General features: G+C 41.5%; 1 protein-coding gene across 1 annotated transcript in view; it reads right to left on the reverse strand.

The window, feature by feature from the left end:
- The window catches only part of foxp2 (forkhead box P2), a 135032-nt gene that overhangs the window by 83340 nt on the left and 33401 nt on the right, over positions 1–18291 (reverse strand). The window lies entirely within an intron of this gene.

Below are 18291 nucleotides of genomic sequence, written 5' to 3' on the forward strand. Positions count from 1 at the left end.
TCCTCTCATTTTCCCACCACCACAGCTGCCTCCAACGCCCAACCCCCCTTCCTTAAAAAAAAAATAGCTTTTCTTCAAAAGTGTATTTGAATTAAACGAGTTGCTGAAATCAAAGGCTCGGCTGAGCCGGGTAAATTTAAACAAGCAAGTGCGGCTCACAGCAGTTTACCTGTTATACAGCAGATTGGAATTAGATGAAAGAGCAGAGCATGGCAGACAACTTCCCTTTCTCACAGTAGAAGATATTATCATATAGTAAAGGCGGTTGCAGTTTAAATTAGATCCCTTCTCGGAGAAAAGTACATGCTACTGACTTGTTGTTTTTTAATGTTCCTGGCCACTGAGATGTCATCAAGATGAAGGAACAGCTTTTAAAAAAAGAACTGAGATACAATAGTCGTTTCACTCACTCAGATTTCCTGTTAGGGATTAATCTGAAACCCATTTATGACAGTGATCTGTAGTGTCTGAGGATCCCACAGCTCCAGCTCTGCCAAAGACATTATCATTCCCAGAACCACGGCTACACAGTTGAATGGCAGCAAGACAAGCTCCACTGGCAGTCAAAGGAGCACAACACCTGTATATGCTATGCAACAAGCACTATCTCAGGTCCAAAGAATCCTGTCAATGCATCTGCAAGTAGCAATGAAAAATACTTCCATGCGGGATGACAGAAAAATTAAACAGTGACCATGAATTAGATAATGGAGAAAGTTTGGGGACCGTCTCCAGGAGCTGTTGAGGCATGGAGCGTTCTGACTTCAGAGTCCTCTCATTACCTCGGCCTCTCTGCCTTACTGCTGACACAGTGGCTATCCATTCATGACTAAAACAACATTCAACTAGACACCATTAATAACACCTAAAAACCCCCATGATCAAATTAATTCGGGAAAACGGCATTCCAGCAAAGAATAATAAACTCATTATATGGAAATTTCAAACTCTTCTATTCTCCACACCGCGGCTAATTCAAACCTAATTTTTACTAGCCACTAATTTGAGGGCGAAAGGCGGGGGATAGGAATTACATCTGGAGGTAATTCATTGTGTGGAACTGAGCCCAGTGGAGGCTACGATATCCCCTCCACCAACCCAACCCCTACTAAAAAGAGAGAGAGAGAGAGAGAGAGAGAGAGAGAGAGAGAGAGAGAGAGAGAGAAAGGAAAAAAAACTAGAGAGACAGACAAGACATAGAGAAGGAACTATTTAGGTGAGTGGGACTTCCGGAGCACTGAAACGACACTTTTCACAAAAATGTTTTCATTGTGCTGTCACCAGACGCGGCTGGAGAGGATATAGGTGCTGCAGGCACAGACACAGACACTGATAAATAGGAGAAAGAGGGAGAGAGATTTTCAGGAAATGTGGGGCTTCTTGTACAGTTTGGGCTCCTCCAGACAGCTGCACTGGTTCAGGATTTGGTAAATAGCCAAAGATGTGGAGTATAAGGAAGGGTGTGGGTGTGGGGGGTTAATTTTGACTCTACAGTTGGGTGTTGTGCCCGCTCTAAAGTCTCTAAAGAGTTTATGAGGACGTCTCCCTCTCAAGTGACCAGCTACATCTGGGCCGGCTAAGTGGACTGCCTAATAAATGGCACACTTTCCCCAATGATCTGCAGTTTCAAAGCGCTGAGTAAAGAGTATCCAGCTGGATCAATTTCACTGTATGGATGCAAACTTAACAGTTATTTGCAAGGAAGTATTTGTGAGGACCAGACGGCGACGTATTTGAAAGATTTTTCTTGATAACGCCGTAGGAAGTGATCAAATTGGGAGAATGAAATGTAAAGTTGGGCTCTCAACAATCAGCCACAGTGGAAAAATCCCTGCAGGAGGACATTAACATGTGATAGAGGAGCTCGCCTCAGTCCCTTCCACATCCGAACCCCCTGCTCTCCACTTCCATCCACTGCCACCCCTCCAACACTAAATGTGTTTTCCAAATGAAAATAAACGGAGTCCGACTGGTTTGAGGCAGTCATACTGTGGAATATGAGATCAAATAAAGGCTTCTGTGGAGGCTGAAAAGGAGAAATGAAATGGCTTCTGAGGGGAGATGTACCGAGTAATAAAATTACTCCTTTATATCTTCCTAAACAGCACATGTTCCCCTGGAGTGGGTGAGGGCTTCACTTTGGTCAAAGACAAGTATGCAAGTGGCAATTTTTCCTTCAGGGAAGATTCCCCGATACACTTCTTGAGACTCGGCGCACTGCAATTTTCTTGAAAACGAGAAACTATTTCAGCAACAAGTTAAGCGGAACTTTGGAAGTTTTACTTTGATGATGTGCTGGTACACGCTGTCATTGAAAGGTATGTTCCATTAAATTGGAACAGCAAGATGATTCATAAGCCTACTGCTTTTCAATGAGTTCAAACTAGGCTGAAATGTTCAGATGAACGGTTGTATTTTATACTAAAACATACAGTTGACTTGGAGCTGACCATGATGTCACTACTTGAAATTGGTTAGCTATTCTGCGTATACAAGCACCATTCCATTTGGCATTGGGGGAAATTTACAACAAAAGTATGAGTCTAACTACTTAAAATCATGCAATTGATTTGTATTCTTAAAAAGCCGGCCACAATAATATTCAGATGGACTTTTTTGCTACAGCAGAAGGGCTATATTAGAGGAAATTTGCAATTGGAGAGAATACATTATAATTCATTATACAGTAGCTATTAAACCTTCAGTAAAAATGCTTTAGTACCAAGGATTGAGCCACTTATCATACCTACTCACTACCTTTAAAAGCTGTCCATGTTCAGTACTCTGAGTGGCAAAAAAGCAATCGCTGATGACTTTGAAAATAGGACTAGATGTACAATTTATCAAAACAGAAAAGCCTGGCAGGGATTTCAGAAAATCAAGAGTTGTAACTGTTTGTTCAGAATCACAGGAGAAAGGAAGACTGCAATTTAAGGAATTAAAATAAAAATCAGCTACACTATTTTTAAAAAGTTATCAACTGAGTGGTTCGAGTTCTACTACTGCAATATGTTGCATGGATCACATGTTGTATCAAGCAATCTGTATACCTTTCCAAACACTCTGTTTTAATGTGTTCTCTTAATGAGCTTAATCTAAATTACTCTAAATATCCCTGGCACTTGTTTAATGCCATCTTGGCATGTAATTAAGTGGTTTACACCACACCGGGTTGATGATGTTTGTGCTGTGACTATGAATTAATTTCTGTCGTGAGCAAAATATAGAACTTTATTCTCGGTGACAACTCGCAAGGCTGTTGTTTACAAACATATACAAGTCGGGAGCAGACTCATTAGAGATCTTCTCACACGGAGCGTGCATCACTGGCTTAAAACACTTGTCAAGCTATCATCGTGGCTGACTTTTAATTTACACAAAGGCACCCAATTATACTTAGAGGCAACATTTCCACCACTTTGCGAACTTGGGAAACATCATTAACTTTCTCTCTGTATTGCCTTTTGCCCCTGTCGAAGCCTGTTGCCATCTATTCAGGAAGACGGATGGCAAAGGGGATCTCTCTGACAGCTTAAAAGTACCCATCAGCTGCCTGTGAGACATCTCCCTGCACATCCAGCCCTGAACCTCCCCAAACAAACAGCAGGCTCCACTTCAAATACATAGCAAGACTATTAGGTAATCTTCTCCTTTGTTCACTCTCCCTGAGCTTTGGTGACTAACCTCAATCTCTCCCTGTTCCACCTCCTGCCTTCAAGCTGACAACACAACACTTAATGCTGCCAGGAGTTTGGGAGTGCACCATGATGAATGGATAGGAATTATCTGGAAATATACACGTTATATATTCAAAGTGTTTGTTGTCTTTTGATGACAGTTTGGTCTGAAAGTGAAGGGGAAAAGAGAAGAGGAGGGCGGCAGCACAAGGGCTCTTTGTTTTGGGACGGGACAAATCTGAGGTTTCCTTTTTGGATATTCAATATCCTGCAAGGTACAAAACGGAGTTACAGTAGTCTAGTGTCTGGGCTGGTTTAGAGGGGAGGGGGTGCAGAGGCTTGCTACGTGTGTCTGTGGATTGTTGCATGCTTCTTAGTCAATTGCTGTGTGGCTTGCGTGAGTCGCTTCCAACAAAGCCTGGGAAATCAATCAATCCGAGAAAAGAAATACCTCTTATGCCAGATGTGGCACTTGAAAAAAAAAAAAAAAAAGACTTTAAAAGACGTGCTTGTATTAGGGACTCTGAGGGTCCAAAGCATGTTGAAATGAAATATTTATTACAAATGAATCAAGCTGTCAAAATGCTACCTAGTCCACTTTGAGTTTCTGCTTGTTATTTTAGGTGGCTTCTCTTAAGCGTAGCATGTCAAATCTGCAAGTGTGTAAACGTCTTACTCTGAAATATATCTCCACTATTTACTTCACCAGTTGCCAAGGAGAATGAAAGACAAATGTTTCATTAGCAGGTGACTTTTTTTTTTGTTTCTTTTTACAAGTCTTCAGTAGTTCCGCTCCTTGACACATGTACGCACACTCTTGCATACACCAACTGTAATTATAAATGCAATGCTTGCTATAGGGAGCTGAACTTTTCACACCTTTCAAAGCCACAAAATTGGATGGTTTTGTGGTTGTGCAGCTGCCGCTCCGCGCTAATGCAAGGCGGTGTCATATGAAAAATATTCCTCTCCCCAAACCACAGGGCTGGTCATTAATGAAACACAGGCCGCGCAGTGAGGTCATACAGAGTCTAGATTTCAGCAGCCACACTTAAAAACCGCTCAGAGAGAATAGAGAAACATGAACACAAATCAGATTCCAGCTCCAAGGACGGGGAAAATAAATAAATAGAGAAAGGCACTGGCCCCTCTCACATTTTCCCCCAGCACTCTGCAAACAACCGTCAACTGCAGCTCAGAAACAGCTCACAATGAGAGCAGACTAAACAATCTGGTCCCGGCCAAGGAAAATGCTAAGCAACTCTGCACACAGGATGTCTCACCCTAATTGCCAACTATCAAATCTCACAATGGAATCTATCCATTTGGCAAAATCTTCACAGCAAACTTGGCAATATACTTTTAAAAGTGTCAACTTTTGTGATGAGGAGACAGGACAAAAAAAAAAAAAAAAGACGGAGACACACGGTTGTCGAGAATTTTATTTCTATCTTGGATTTGCTGGGGTTTATTGAGCTTACAGGAAAACTAGCAATAATGTGTGCGGAGAGAGAAAAAGTTTGATTAGCGAGAGTTGCTAGGGGTCTTGTAAACGAGTGATTAAAATCCTCAGCATTAAGATAAACAGACTAAATAGGTCCCCGAAGACGTGCACACTCAGGAAGGAGGGAGAGCGAGGGCAAGCCCGAGTCAGCAGGAGAGACTGACAGACTGGAGGTGGGCATGGGAGCGTAACTGGAGCCTTGGGACTGGTAGAAGAACAGGGTTACCAGGAGGGACCGGGCTTTAAACAGGAAACTAATGGACAGGCTCCACCATCCACCATGTGGCATTGTATTTTCCAGCCAGTCAAAGCCATGCTCGCAGAGACCCCATGACTTCAAACAGCCAAAATAGCAGCACATTCATGAAACAGAACAGAACTACTGGGAATTAAAGAAGGCAGGGAGGGAGGGGGAAAAAAAGAAAAAGAAAATGCACACACAAAAAAAAGGTAGCAGGCCTCGACAGCAGATGGTAAAATTAACATTTCAACAGTTCCTTCCTTTCATGTAGGTCTCGGCAGAACTTTTTCTTTAAAAAAAAAAAAAAAAAAAAAGTAAGAGGGGCTTGGGTTTTGGTGAGATACAGTGGTGTAGAAGGCATCTGGAAAAGGGGAAGAGGAATATTGGCTTATTGCTCCTGATGGTCCACCTCAATGAAAAATTAAATAGGTCTGTTTTGCAGGTTTCCCCTCTCTGGAGTGCCCTAAGCTGTGTTATGGAAACATCATCTTGGTAATTTATACGCCAAAGAACACCTGGTGATGAAAGAAAATAAACTATTCCTCCCTTTCTTTCTCCGTTTAAAAGCCAACACTTTGGCTTTGTGGTCACTCCCTTTGATGTTTCTTTTTCCGCCTTTTTTAATGTCCATCCATTTGGCTTATTTTGCAAGAAGTTGGCATCTATTGTAGTTTTAAGTCGTTCACAAAATGCTTGTCAGATTCCATTTTAAAGTCTTGATATACACTTCAAAAAGGTGCTGTAGAGATGTTATCATGGAGCGACTGGAAGACTGAGGCATCTCTAATAAAGACCCAAACAATGGACAGCCTCTCTCATTTCCAACCCTGTCCAATGGAGCGTCTCAGTAGTACCCATTAATTTGGACACAGTTCTGGCTAAATTACATGTGTTCCACCTCTGTGACATTTTAAATGCAATTAAAAGCTGGTTATGGAAGTGTGCGCGGACTTCCCTGTGATGAAGGGAAATCACTGACGTGATTAACATGCAAACGAGCTCATGCTGGCAGACTAGATTGGGGTTTGAAAACCTCAATTACTTTTGTGTGATTATCTATTTACCAGTACACAGATTTCCATTTCTCATCTCCAGCCGAGTTCCCCATGCACGAGCCTCAATTATACGTGGCACACCTTTATTTATGATGCGCACGACGCCGAAATACAAGCCCGGGTTATTTTTCACTGTGATATATTGCGTCTTTAAAGGCTGCTCATGAGGCAGGGCCACCAGACCAACACTTCCTAATGCTCAACCATTTGCTTTGTGAGCACTTAATATGATCTTGACCCCCACCGCCCTACACACCCCCAATCCATCCATCCAACCTCTATTTAAACTCTGTTTAATCCCCCCCCCCCCCCCCCCCCCCCTCCCTGTTAGACAGCAGGGAGAGGAATGGACAAAGGGCAAGCATTTTTCCCTTTCAACTGTATTTTAAGCTTTAATATTTTGTATTTATTTCTAAACTCTAACACTAGCAAAAATAAAAGCGCTTTAAAATGCATGAATGACTGTGTGTGTGTGTGTGTGTGTGTGTGTGTGTGTGTGTATTATCTGAAGACTAATTGCAGGTGAAGATCCCACCACATCAAGTGATAGTTGAGAGGAAGGTGTGGATTAAAATGAACTGCAGAAACACTCCAGGCCTTATAGTTTCTATCATCTTGTTGATGTAATTATTAAAGCAACGCCTGGCAGCACACGAGGAATGCGATTTAATTAATTTAAACTGCTGAATAGTGACAGGGTTTTTTGTTTAAATTTACATTAAAATATACATTATATTCTTTCAAGCAGGGAAGATTTCAGATAGAAAAAAAAAACTTTTCTTAAGAAAAAAAAAAGCATCAAGAAAAAGAACAAAAAATATTCCAAAACACACAAAAAATTAATGAACTACAGTGCAGTAACTGTGCCAATGTGTACTTGCTTTTCAACCATTTTCATCTGAAGTGTCATGATTTTTTAAAAATGGTATAGTGCATGATCTTATTGTTTGTCAGTGTTCCTACGTGTCTCTTGGTGCCCAGGGACAGGAAGAGAGAGGAAGACACAGCCACGCTTCTCACATTGTGCCCAGCATACATAAAATATGCCCTGTTGCTTCAGCTGGAGCAAAAAGGAAAACAGTGCCATCAAGTGAAATTTCTGAGGATTCCTCAAACACCTCAGCACATAGATCCATCACCTTATCAAACTAAAGGCAGCAGGAGAAAAGAGTCTTCTGCTGTCATCTTCAATAATAGTATTTATCTAAAATAAGATTTTTTTTTTTTTGTCAAACAGATCACATCACTGTTATCCATTAACACTTATTAAACATACTGTTTAAAAAGCAAATGTATTCTGTACATCTGCATATTTTGTCATAAAAATATTCTTCAAATCTTTACTCTGGATGGGAATATTAGACACAAGAGCGCCTCCCACTCAAGTAGGGAGATGATAAGACAAGAAATGAACGTAATGCTTTGCTGACTTCATGTTCAGAATCCTGTTTGAGGTACCTCAGGAACAAAGGCAATCATTATTACTATTTGAACTCAGTTGCCAGGACTTGGCTACAACACTGGTATAAGGTTGCTAGAGTAGGTGGGGAGGGGAGGGGGGGGGGGGGGCAGTGGATGCAGCGTACTGAGGGAGTGAAACTGGTGGTGACGGCTAGAATCATGAGTGAGAGAGAATAAAAGAGACAGAGAGGGGTAGAGCTTAGATAATAGCAGATAATGGACAATTAACTCAGGCTAGTAGTGCCGGCTGCAGTGAATAGCAGCTTGTGGTGCAGCAAGTCCCCGATCACCACTCAGCCATATTCACATTGGGAATACAGGCGATATCAAGCTGCAGGCTACTGGGCCTCTGAGGTGTACACGCTGCATTAGCAATCTCCACAATGCCTTCAAACAATGCTCGATACCAACAAAGTGTCCCAAAGTGCAAACGCAAGCACTCTGCCGGTGGGAAGTCTGCGGTGCCATAACCTTGTCCATTGTTTCATGTCCTTTCACCATCAAAATAAACCCAGGAGCCGTAAATCCATTAAAAAAAGTGACATACTGCCATTCCTGGGTGCAGACAGAGAAATTAGCATAATTAAACCTATATAACAGCTAATTGCATAAATAAATGAGTGAATGTCACCATGGTGCACGGCACAAACAATGCACGTGTTCATATCAGGGGCCTCAGAAGTGTTTTAACTGCCCGACCAGCCGTCCCCCCCACCCCCTTCAAGCTCCATCTAAATCTATTGATCTGTGAAACACAGGGACCCATGGGAGGCAATTCACTTAATATCATACATCTAATGATGAGATGAATAACGATTATACCATTTGGTAATTAAACGTCTTACAAACCATTTAACTGTCTGTGCGTCAGGAGGGGTCGCTGGAGGTCGCAAGGATTGTTTTTCATTTCTTTCTCGGCACGGAAGCAGGAGACACGCAGGAGGTAAGGCTGGGGGTGGTGGTAGAAAACAGTGCATGACACAATGGTGAAAACACACTAATGATTGTTAGCAGCTATGGCACTAATCCCTATTGCTGTCAAGACTTTGAAGGGAAAACAATTTGGAGGGAGAGCAAAGGGAAAATAAAGCCAGACAAACATCTTAGCTTTCCTAGATGTTTTTAAAAAATGTTTTATATTTAGAATGCTCATTAGCCTGCTTGTGCGGCCTCAAAGAGATAAGTGAGTGAGAAAAATAAGCCCATATTTATTGGTGAACTGTAAATACATGACAAGGGCGATGTGAAGGAAGAGGAGGGGGGTTATGTACAGACACCTTCAGTCTCTGTAAGAATGTGTCTGATCCACACAAAGGTGTGTTAAACACACGCTCTTAGAGCCAATTTACTGTCAACATCCACCACCCTAATCCCTACTTACAGCCAATAATTACCCAACATTGCCATGTCGCTGTGTTGTTATATGGACCAGCAAACTCCACAGGCATGTTCAGTGGAGCTGCGACTCACGATAATGACATTGTCCATAAATCTGTTGATTATTTTCTTGATTAATCAATTGGTTGTTTGGTCTATAAAACGCCAGGGAAGGGTGAAAAACTGTTAGTGTTTCCCAGAGCTCCAGGTAATCAGTTTACTAGAAACCATGAAATATTCACATTTAAGGAGCTGGAATCAGAGAATTGTATCTTTTTTTTTTTTTAATAAAAAGTGACTCAAAAGGAGTAATTGATTGTCAAATATAATTGGTGGTTATTATTTTATTATTCCCAATTAAAATGTCTAAAAATTGACTAGATTTATGTTACATATTTTGTTGAGGTGTGTCCTTACATTATCCAAATTGTTAAAGCTATAGGGAAACTTGTCATTTTAATCAAGAACATCTTTCCCCTTTGTTTCTATGTAGTGCTGTTGTTGTCTGCCAGAAGCTTTCATAAATTGATTCGGTTATATTTTAAGGATCCAGTTTTTTTTTTTTGTTTTTTTTTTGGTCATTTTTAACTATATATTTACTGGAAGGTGAATTTGCTAGATTTCAAGTTATGAGAAAAAAGACCTGAGCAAACGTTAGGAGCAGCTGAACTCCAGCCAAACTGCTTTGGAGAACACTGATTTTTAACATGAAACTGCTTTATTCTGTTTGTTTTTGTACAATTTTAAATCACCAGTTCCAATGATTTTGGAGGTGAGGAGACCTCCTTAGATAATTTGGCTCTTGGTAAAAAAAAACCCAAACAATGAAAACTGAAGGAACTGTAACTGATTGCAATGATGCCATTGCTCCGTCTTTGTTATTGTTACGATTGAGAACACCAGAAAATGACATATTGACCATTTAATAGTTGCCAAATAATCGATAAATCAATGAATCTGTGCAGCTTTTGTGTGCAAGGCTTTTTCTTAAGTTTACAGTAATATATAAAGCAAGTATGGGCGAAACGGGAGTCATTTGACAATAAATCGAGACGTTTCAGTCGGTGAACACAAACGTTCAGTCGCTTTGGTCAAGTAGCTAACCCTTCCATCTTGTCCTCACATGGTTAACAATACCATTCCTTTTGTATCTGGTTGGAGCACATTCACCCTGCGTTTACTGACAGAGGGATGTGTGTCTTGCTGGCTCCTTATTGAATGATAGCTAGTAAACATTGTCATTCCAAAGAGAGCTGGGATTAAAGCCTGCTTCACCCATTGAGGGGAACAGTACGCAGAAAGAGAACCGGAACAATAGCCAAATGGAGAACGGTATCACAAGGGTCCAATGTCTGCCGTGATGAATATGTGGGAGATTATAACCCATTCCATCATTTCCATAATGTAAAACTCTCTTTATTCTTCACCCGCAGACTATTCACTAAATAAATGAGAAAACTATCACCCGCACAGAAATGTTTGACAAAAGGCAGAAGGGAGGGAGAGTGAGTTCTGAATGACCCCCGTGCCTTTGACAATACAGACGCTGTCCGGACACATTCGGAGGCAGCCGAGTGAGTAAGACCTGGTAGAGTATTTATCACTGGGCACAATGCAAATGTATTACCATGTCACCTATACCACTTTACTGCACAGAATGGAACCACGGCCAGTACAAGGGGAGTTTTATACAATACCAGGTGGAAATATGAATGCGGTTTTCTTCCGATGTGTGGCTTTACTGCCTCGCTGGCACTCTAACCTGAGAGATCATTCAGTGGACTCTGGTTTAAAACCCACAAAGAGTCAGCCCTTGCATTTAAGCAATATGCTAACTAGCCTAGCTAATGAATCTTTCCAACAAAAAAAACATTTGAATTGGACTGACTGGCTTGAAAGAAACTTCTGAAAAGAAAAGTAGAATTACAGAGTTGAGAGTAAAGAGAAGTTAAATAAAAGAAATGATGGAGACTACCTTTGGCTCTGGGTAAGTTAATAACTTTTCTTAAAAGACTTTTTGAACATCTGTGAAAGCTATCTGGTTAAGTATGGCTTCCGGGAGATTCAGCGAGCAAAAAAATAAATGACCTCTGCATTATAAAGTTATGCTATATGCTGGCTGTATTCTATGGACCTACAATATAAGCGAGTGCTTGTCTGCAGGTTACTTTTCTAGAGAGCTCCTCAAAAAACATTAAACTTGTGAAATTCCTGAGCCATAGAAAATATCTCCCCACCCTGTGCTCCGCTCACCCCTCAACATCACCGACACCTTTCCAGCCACTTGCTCGATGTATGTGTGCCTGTTTATGTGTGTGTGTGTGTGTGTGTGTGTGTGTGTGTGTGTGAAAGAGAGAAAAGCCTCCGTATGAGGCCATGTGTGTGTGTGTGTCATCTGCCCGACCAATGCAGTCTATTCCAGAGATTTCTCCCATGGTAACCTAGTTTATTTACTTTATCTACAATATAATGCTCCAGTGAACATTAGCAACTTTGAGACACAAGTTTCAATCAGTCGTCGAGCGGCGGTGCGTGCATGATCGTGCGTGTGCTCAGCCAGGTGCGGAGAAGAGATGAACACCGTCGCTGAAGAGACGGCGGCAGCGGCGGCTTTAAAACTGAAGGACTGACAAAGAGGTCCCAAAATAATCCAAAATAAAAACGGACAGCGGGGATAGCAGAAAAGAGAAGCAGGGAAGAAAGCCAGGAAAAATAAACTGTACAGGACAGCGAGGTGAAAAACAGGGGGGAAAGGTTGCGGTGGATTTGAAAAATAAAAGAGAGAAGCTAAATAAAAAGCGATATTGTGCTGAGAGACGGCGAGAATGAGTGAGGAAGATGGACAAAGGGAATGATGGAAGTAGACAAAAACAAAGTGAAAGAGAAAGCATGGGAGAGAGAAGGAAAAAAAAGAAAAGGAAGAGAGACAAGGTGCTCTCCCTGGGTAGTGTGGAGCAGGTCTTGTCCAATAAACACAGGTGAGCAGCTCGACAGGCCAGGACCACCAGGCTGACTGACAGCTGAGAGCTCTCACTGACCGCCAGCTTTATGTTACATGACATGAGGAGTGCAACTCAACTGACAAAGAGAGACTGCCTGAGTGTGGGAGGGAGTCGGGTTTTTGGGCGAAAAAAAAGCACACACAGACACCCTTACGCACTTGTGCACACACGGCTGTTTAAAGCGGCGTCCATGCACCGTGGCCACAAAGTTGCAAACACAAAAATATCCACTCTGGCACACACCCAGACAGGAGGACAGCCATGCTATTTCCCTTCACAGGTGAGCAGGAGAAGGAAACACCCTGGTGCTTCAGTTACTTAGTGGGAGAAAGTGAGGAGTTGTCGGGTGGGGAGGGGAGGGGGGGTCGAATGTATGCTGTGTGCCGACTGAATCTTTTCCACATGACGGGCCTCGGGCTGTTTTTGTCAACTGCACTCTTGAGCAGCAAGGAGTCAGGTAGTGTGACCACATGATTGCCCATGAGGCAGTGTGGTGAGAGAGGGAGAAATGGGAGAGGGAGTGAAAGGGAAGAGAGGCAGAGGGGAGAAGGATTCGGGGGGCCGGGGACAGGACCGATGCAGCACGCATGATGAGGTGTAATCACAAACCCCATTCAGGGTGCAGTGGAGTTTGTCAACATACACACATTCACATTCCACTGTCTGTCAGCTCTATGACCCAAATCGAGCATGCTGGGTGAGTGTGTCTGTGTGTGTGTGTTTTTTCCACACACACAGAGATGCTTTCTGCCCATTTCGTCTCCAACCAGGTAGTAACAGTTGCACTGTCTGGGCTTGTGGTTTGCGGTGAGGAAGTCAGATTCCAAGCTCTTGTAGGATTGCGCTGCCGCCTGTATCCCTTTCCAGCCCGCGATCAAGTGATCATTATGAACAAAGGAGTTGGCTTGTTGCCTCTGGAGTAAAAGCTTTTTCAGTGGCTGTGACCGCGTGGTTTGATCTGAAACTTTTACTTAAAAAAAAGAGAAAGTGTGAGTGACAGCTGCACTATCTAATGAAGGAATCTTAAGAATGTGAAGTCAAAGACGATAAAAATGTGTCATTTTCATAAGAGGTATTTAATGAAAATGTGCAATTTAGACACACTTATGCAATTAAAACATGACATCTATTCTGAGCGAAACAATTTGTCATTCCATTTAAATACGCACAGAACTAAATCTCATTATATACACAACATGGTACAGAATAAACAATCTCATTTACATTCATACAAACCTCTTTGTATGTGATTACTTAAACAATGTAAGGCTTATTTCACCACAGGGTGCAAAAAAAAACAATGTCATTGCTGCAATCTATTCTGAGGTTGATGTAAAACAAAAACAGACGGATGTTTCCCAGACGCCAATTTTTGCGGATAACGTACAACAGTTGTTCAGACAGTGGGGGCCGTGACACTGCTGAGGGGGGTCACTGAAAAATGTATGGATAACTAGATACGAATGTAAAGTTTGCTCTAGCTTCTACTTATTTTCTAATCAGATTTTATTATTTACCAAAACTATTTCCTTTCCACAAACTATTTTACAGGCCTATCATATTCTAATCCAAACCTAGGCTTATTATTGTTCCTTATTATGTTTTTATTATTTTGTATTAATTATTATATATATTAAATATTTTAAATTTACCTAAAATCATTAGAATTCATATTTTACTTAGCCTTTGAATGTATTAAGATTAAAACATGAATATATGTTATTTTATGCACTTCAAATATGATCTGTAAAAATTTGTCTATTTCCAGTTATTCCAAGGGACATACATGAGGGGGTCTCCGGTATGTTTTCTATCTTCTAGGAGGTCCTTGGCTGAAAAAAGATTGACAACCTCTAATGTACAGTATTTGACAATATTAACATAAAGTTTATGTTTTGGAAGTGTATTTAATACTAAGAATTCAGCGTTGATTTGTCTATACACTGAGATAAATATAACTTATCAGCAGGGTTAAAATAGTGTAGATTTAGTGTTTGCCATAATGACAGTATCCCTATAAAACAGTGGACTGTGAAGGGCTAACATAAACTGAGCACTGTGTGTACAGCCTGAAAAATGAGTCTGCGTGACAGTTTGGTGATAACACACGAGTTCAATCTGTCAAGACAATCAGCATTTAGACCTTGGGAGAAGAATGCACGACTGTGTGCGACCGATTCATTGGACACGATCACCTGCGAGTGAAGCCACTCATAATTCTTCCCACCTGAAATAAGGAGTTCAAACTAATGTCAGGCTCCTCTGATGTCATGCCTGCCTCGGGTTGGGTTTCACAATAATCTCAGGCTCTTGGAGAGATGCCATCGAGTCCGGCTTCCGCACCCAAGCTTTCCCCAATTAAATTGCAGGGAAAGAATAACACGTGAAACATCTGATCCCTCCTCGTTTATAGAAATGAAGGCAGAGCATGTGGCATTTGCAATCAGTAGGTGCTAAAGTATCAGTCATCTCTGATATGAGGCACATATACATATAGAGGGCAAATGTATCCTTTTCCTTGTTCCCAAATCACATTCTTTTGCAAAATAGCATGAATATTTGGTATTTTAAAAACAACTGGATGACAGAGAGAGTGCAGGAAAGAGAAATAGAGGAACAGCATAGGCAGCCACGAGGATCAATAGACTCATTGAGCCTCTTTATCTGCTCCTGAGAAGTGACGGCAATACTCATTCTGAGCCTCCTCACCTCCCCGCTTTATAACTCCATTCTCATGGCAACTGAGCACTCTGGACACACTCTCCATGCAATCTCTTCTCTTCACTCCTCACTGTCTGCCCTGCATCTCCACATCCGCTTTTGTTTTATATATATATATATATATATATATATATATATATATATATATATATATATATATATAAAACAAAAGCGGATGTGGAGATGCATATATATATATATATATATATATATATATATATATATATATATATATATATTCTGTCTGTCAGTGCTTCACATCAAATACACCTGACACTTGCCAAGAAAAGACATGGGGCCAATCCCAATACACACCTTGTCCCTACCACTTAGCCACAGAAACAGAACTGATAGGGGCAGGGAGTCCTGGTTCTTGTTGGGGTAGAGGGTGAAGTGGTAGAGTAATATGGCCCTCTAAATAACACCTGTTTTGGTAATGTGCTTTTCAGAGATGAGAACTGAGTAAGACCGGCTGTCGAGCCATGTGATATGCTGCTGAGATTCCGACAACAAACTTGTTGCATCTGTTTACGTAAACGCCATCAACAGCTATGATCATGTATCAGAGTCTTGAAGGGTTGTCCCCATTTCATAGGGGGAAGACTTGAACCGCTATCATTTGATCGACTGAGAGGGTAGTTGAAAAGTGAGAGGCACTCAACAATGAGAACAAGGGATAAAAATAAGAAATGGGATTGGGCCGTATAACAGAGAAAAAGTGAGAATATGAAATGCTCATGTGGAGTAGGAGATCTGGACTAAATTCAGCCTTGTTATGGTTGTATTTTCAATATGTAATGGGTTTCATATGGCGCGCTCTCAGCTGCAAATGACCAAAGAAAAAAAGCTGGCAATATACATCACAGGTGTGAAAAATATTTCCTCTGCGGAAATAATCTAAGTACAATTCCGGAGACCATTTTAAAAACAGGACAGCTCCTAATCCCAGAGATCAGCAAAGGGCAGGACTTCATTGGTCGATCCACTTTTGCTCCAATTTGCTCACGGAGCGGCACTATCAGACCCCAAACCAAACCTCATTAAACCAAAATATGGAAACTTGGGGAACTTCCAAAACTTCCAACTTCTCTCCCTCCCCGGTGCCTAAGTGTGAAGACTAAACAGTGGACCATAGAGAGAAGGGTGCATGAAGAAGGGCAGCAGATCCTTGGGACTGAGAGCAAAAGGAAGCCAGAGAGGGAAAGAAGGGAAAGTAAACCTTTGATGAGTAAGACTTTTTTTGTTAAGCGAGGGGGCTTAACTTTAAAATATTCTGGGTGGCAGTGAATGGGGGATTGACCAATGGCCCTGATCTCAGCCACACACTGGGGCACTGGGGTTAATGGTGGATAAAGATTAGGGGAAAAAAAGGGGTTGCTTTGCCTGATCTCCATCCACCCCCACACTCCACCCCGCAGTTTTCACCTTCTCCACCAATCCCAAATCAGTTAGACAATGGAGGCTGCCAATGGGGAATGATCCAAGTCCCTTTGATTTCTGCCTCTACCCCCTCGACTGCTCTGAGTGCCCAGGGTAAAGATCCGTGGAGGTTCCCCCTGTTTGCCCACTCACAGGGACGACAGTTAGCAGGCTCAGAGAAACCATTTGAGGATTGGAAGTGGAATGACAAGAGGTCTCTGATCTATGACAAGAAATCAATTTCAAACTGGAAATGTGAGCATAGGGCTGTTCAGTCCGAACTGCAGCTTCTTTAAAAGCAGCCAGAGATATATTTAATTGCTGTAGATTTTTATATATGTCTACATTGGAAGTAGGGCTTGCAGTGTTGGGGCAATTATACTTTTTTGCAATGATTAGAAGGACTTTTTTAGCCCAGTAGATATGCAGTAAGAGTTCATCTTTGAAGATTTAACTGAATACTAGACAAATTAAGAACTAATGTTTAAATCTCTTTTAGGTGGAAAAGGAAATCTGGACTCTGCTTTGCTCTGGAAAGATAGGACTCTTGGGGAGATGGACTTGGTTCTCCAGCCAAGCCACCCAGTATCTTTACCCCTGCCCATACACTTCAATCACTTCTGTACCTCAAAGGCCCTACTTCACGATACTTCTCCATGAGATAAATAGATTATCTCCCTGAGGTTTGTGGGAGAATATCTAAATAAACCTGGATTCAAAGTAAACAGACAGCTATCTCTGGGTTCAAAGATTACACATTTAAAGACAATTCACATTTCACTGCTGTTTTGAATATGTATGCAGATGTGTGAAAGATGATTCATATGGCAATGACTGATTGAGTGACAGTACATGGAAAATTCACAAATGTCACTCTTTTGACCCCAGACCTGACTCTTCACTTCCATATCTAGTTTAGATCTCTCGAAGCCAACACAATTAAAAGTTTTATTGTGTTTTGAAATGTGTGTGTGTGTGTGTGTGTGTGTGTGTAACCGTGCAGCGTGGATGCATGTGTGTATATAAGAGACCTAATCTATAGAATGGCCACATTAGTCAAGATGGAGATGTAATTGGTGATTCCCATTACATGAACTGGGATTCCTCACACTCATTTGTGGACTGACCTGGTGACAAACGCCATCTTGTATCATTAGCTTGGAGCTGCAGACCAAGGACAAATTAAAGGAAAACTTGAATAAAATAGTGGCGAATCCTATGAAATGAAGATGCTTCCGCGCACCAAGGGTCCCTGAGTGATTTAGGAGGTGTAGAAATTGAGTGAAGGGGCTACAGACTTTATGGAAGATTTTGAGCCAACGTCTAAGACAATGCTCTCCCCCCCACCATCCCCAACCAAAACCAAATCAGGGTTGGACGAAGTCTACTGTACAAGCATATGACAAAGTGTGTTTGTAAAAGCTTAAATTGCTTAAAAACAAGTCACTCGTATTTGTTCTAACCTGATTTTGGGATTGATTACCAGATTAAATACAGGTTTTATTTAAAAATGAGGGAATATCTTGTGGAGGAACAGTGTTCATCCCTCCAACAGAGTTCCTCAGACTTGGTGAGGAGCAGGGAAGCTGTTCAGGAAGATCCTGATAGCCTTTTTGCTCCTTTAATTTGTCACCAATCTGTATCTCTGATTATGTCCACGTTTTGCAGAACTGCCAAGATGCATCAGTGAGTCTTTATATATTAGGTGATTAATAAAACATGTTTGGATCTCCTCCATCCCAACAAGTTTTTCAAATGATGGGATTTAATTATCAGCAGGTTGTATTCTCCCATTCCTGCTCTGCTGTTTTGTCATTACAGCAACCAGGATTGT

The sequence above is a fragment of the Centropristis striata genome, chromosome 22 (genome assembly GCF_030273125.1).
Source record: "Centropristis striata isolate RG_2023a ecotype Rhode Island chromosome 22, C.striata_1.0, whole genome shotgun sequence".
NCBI lineage: Eukaryota > Metazoa > Chordata > Actinopteri > Perciformes > Serranidae > Centropristis > Centropristis striata.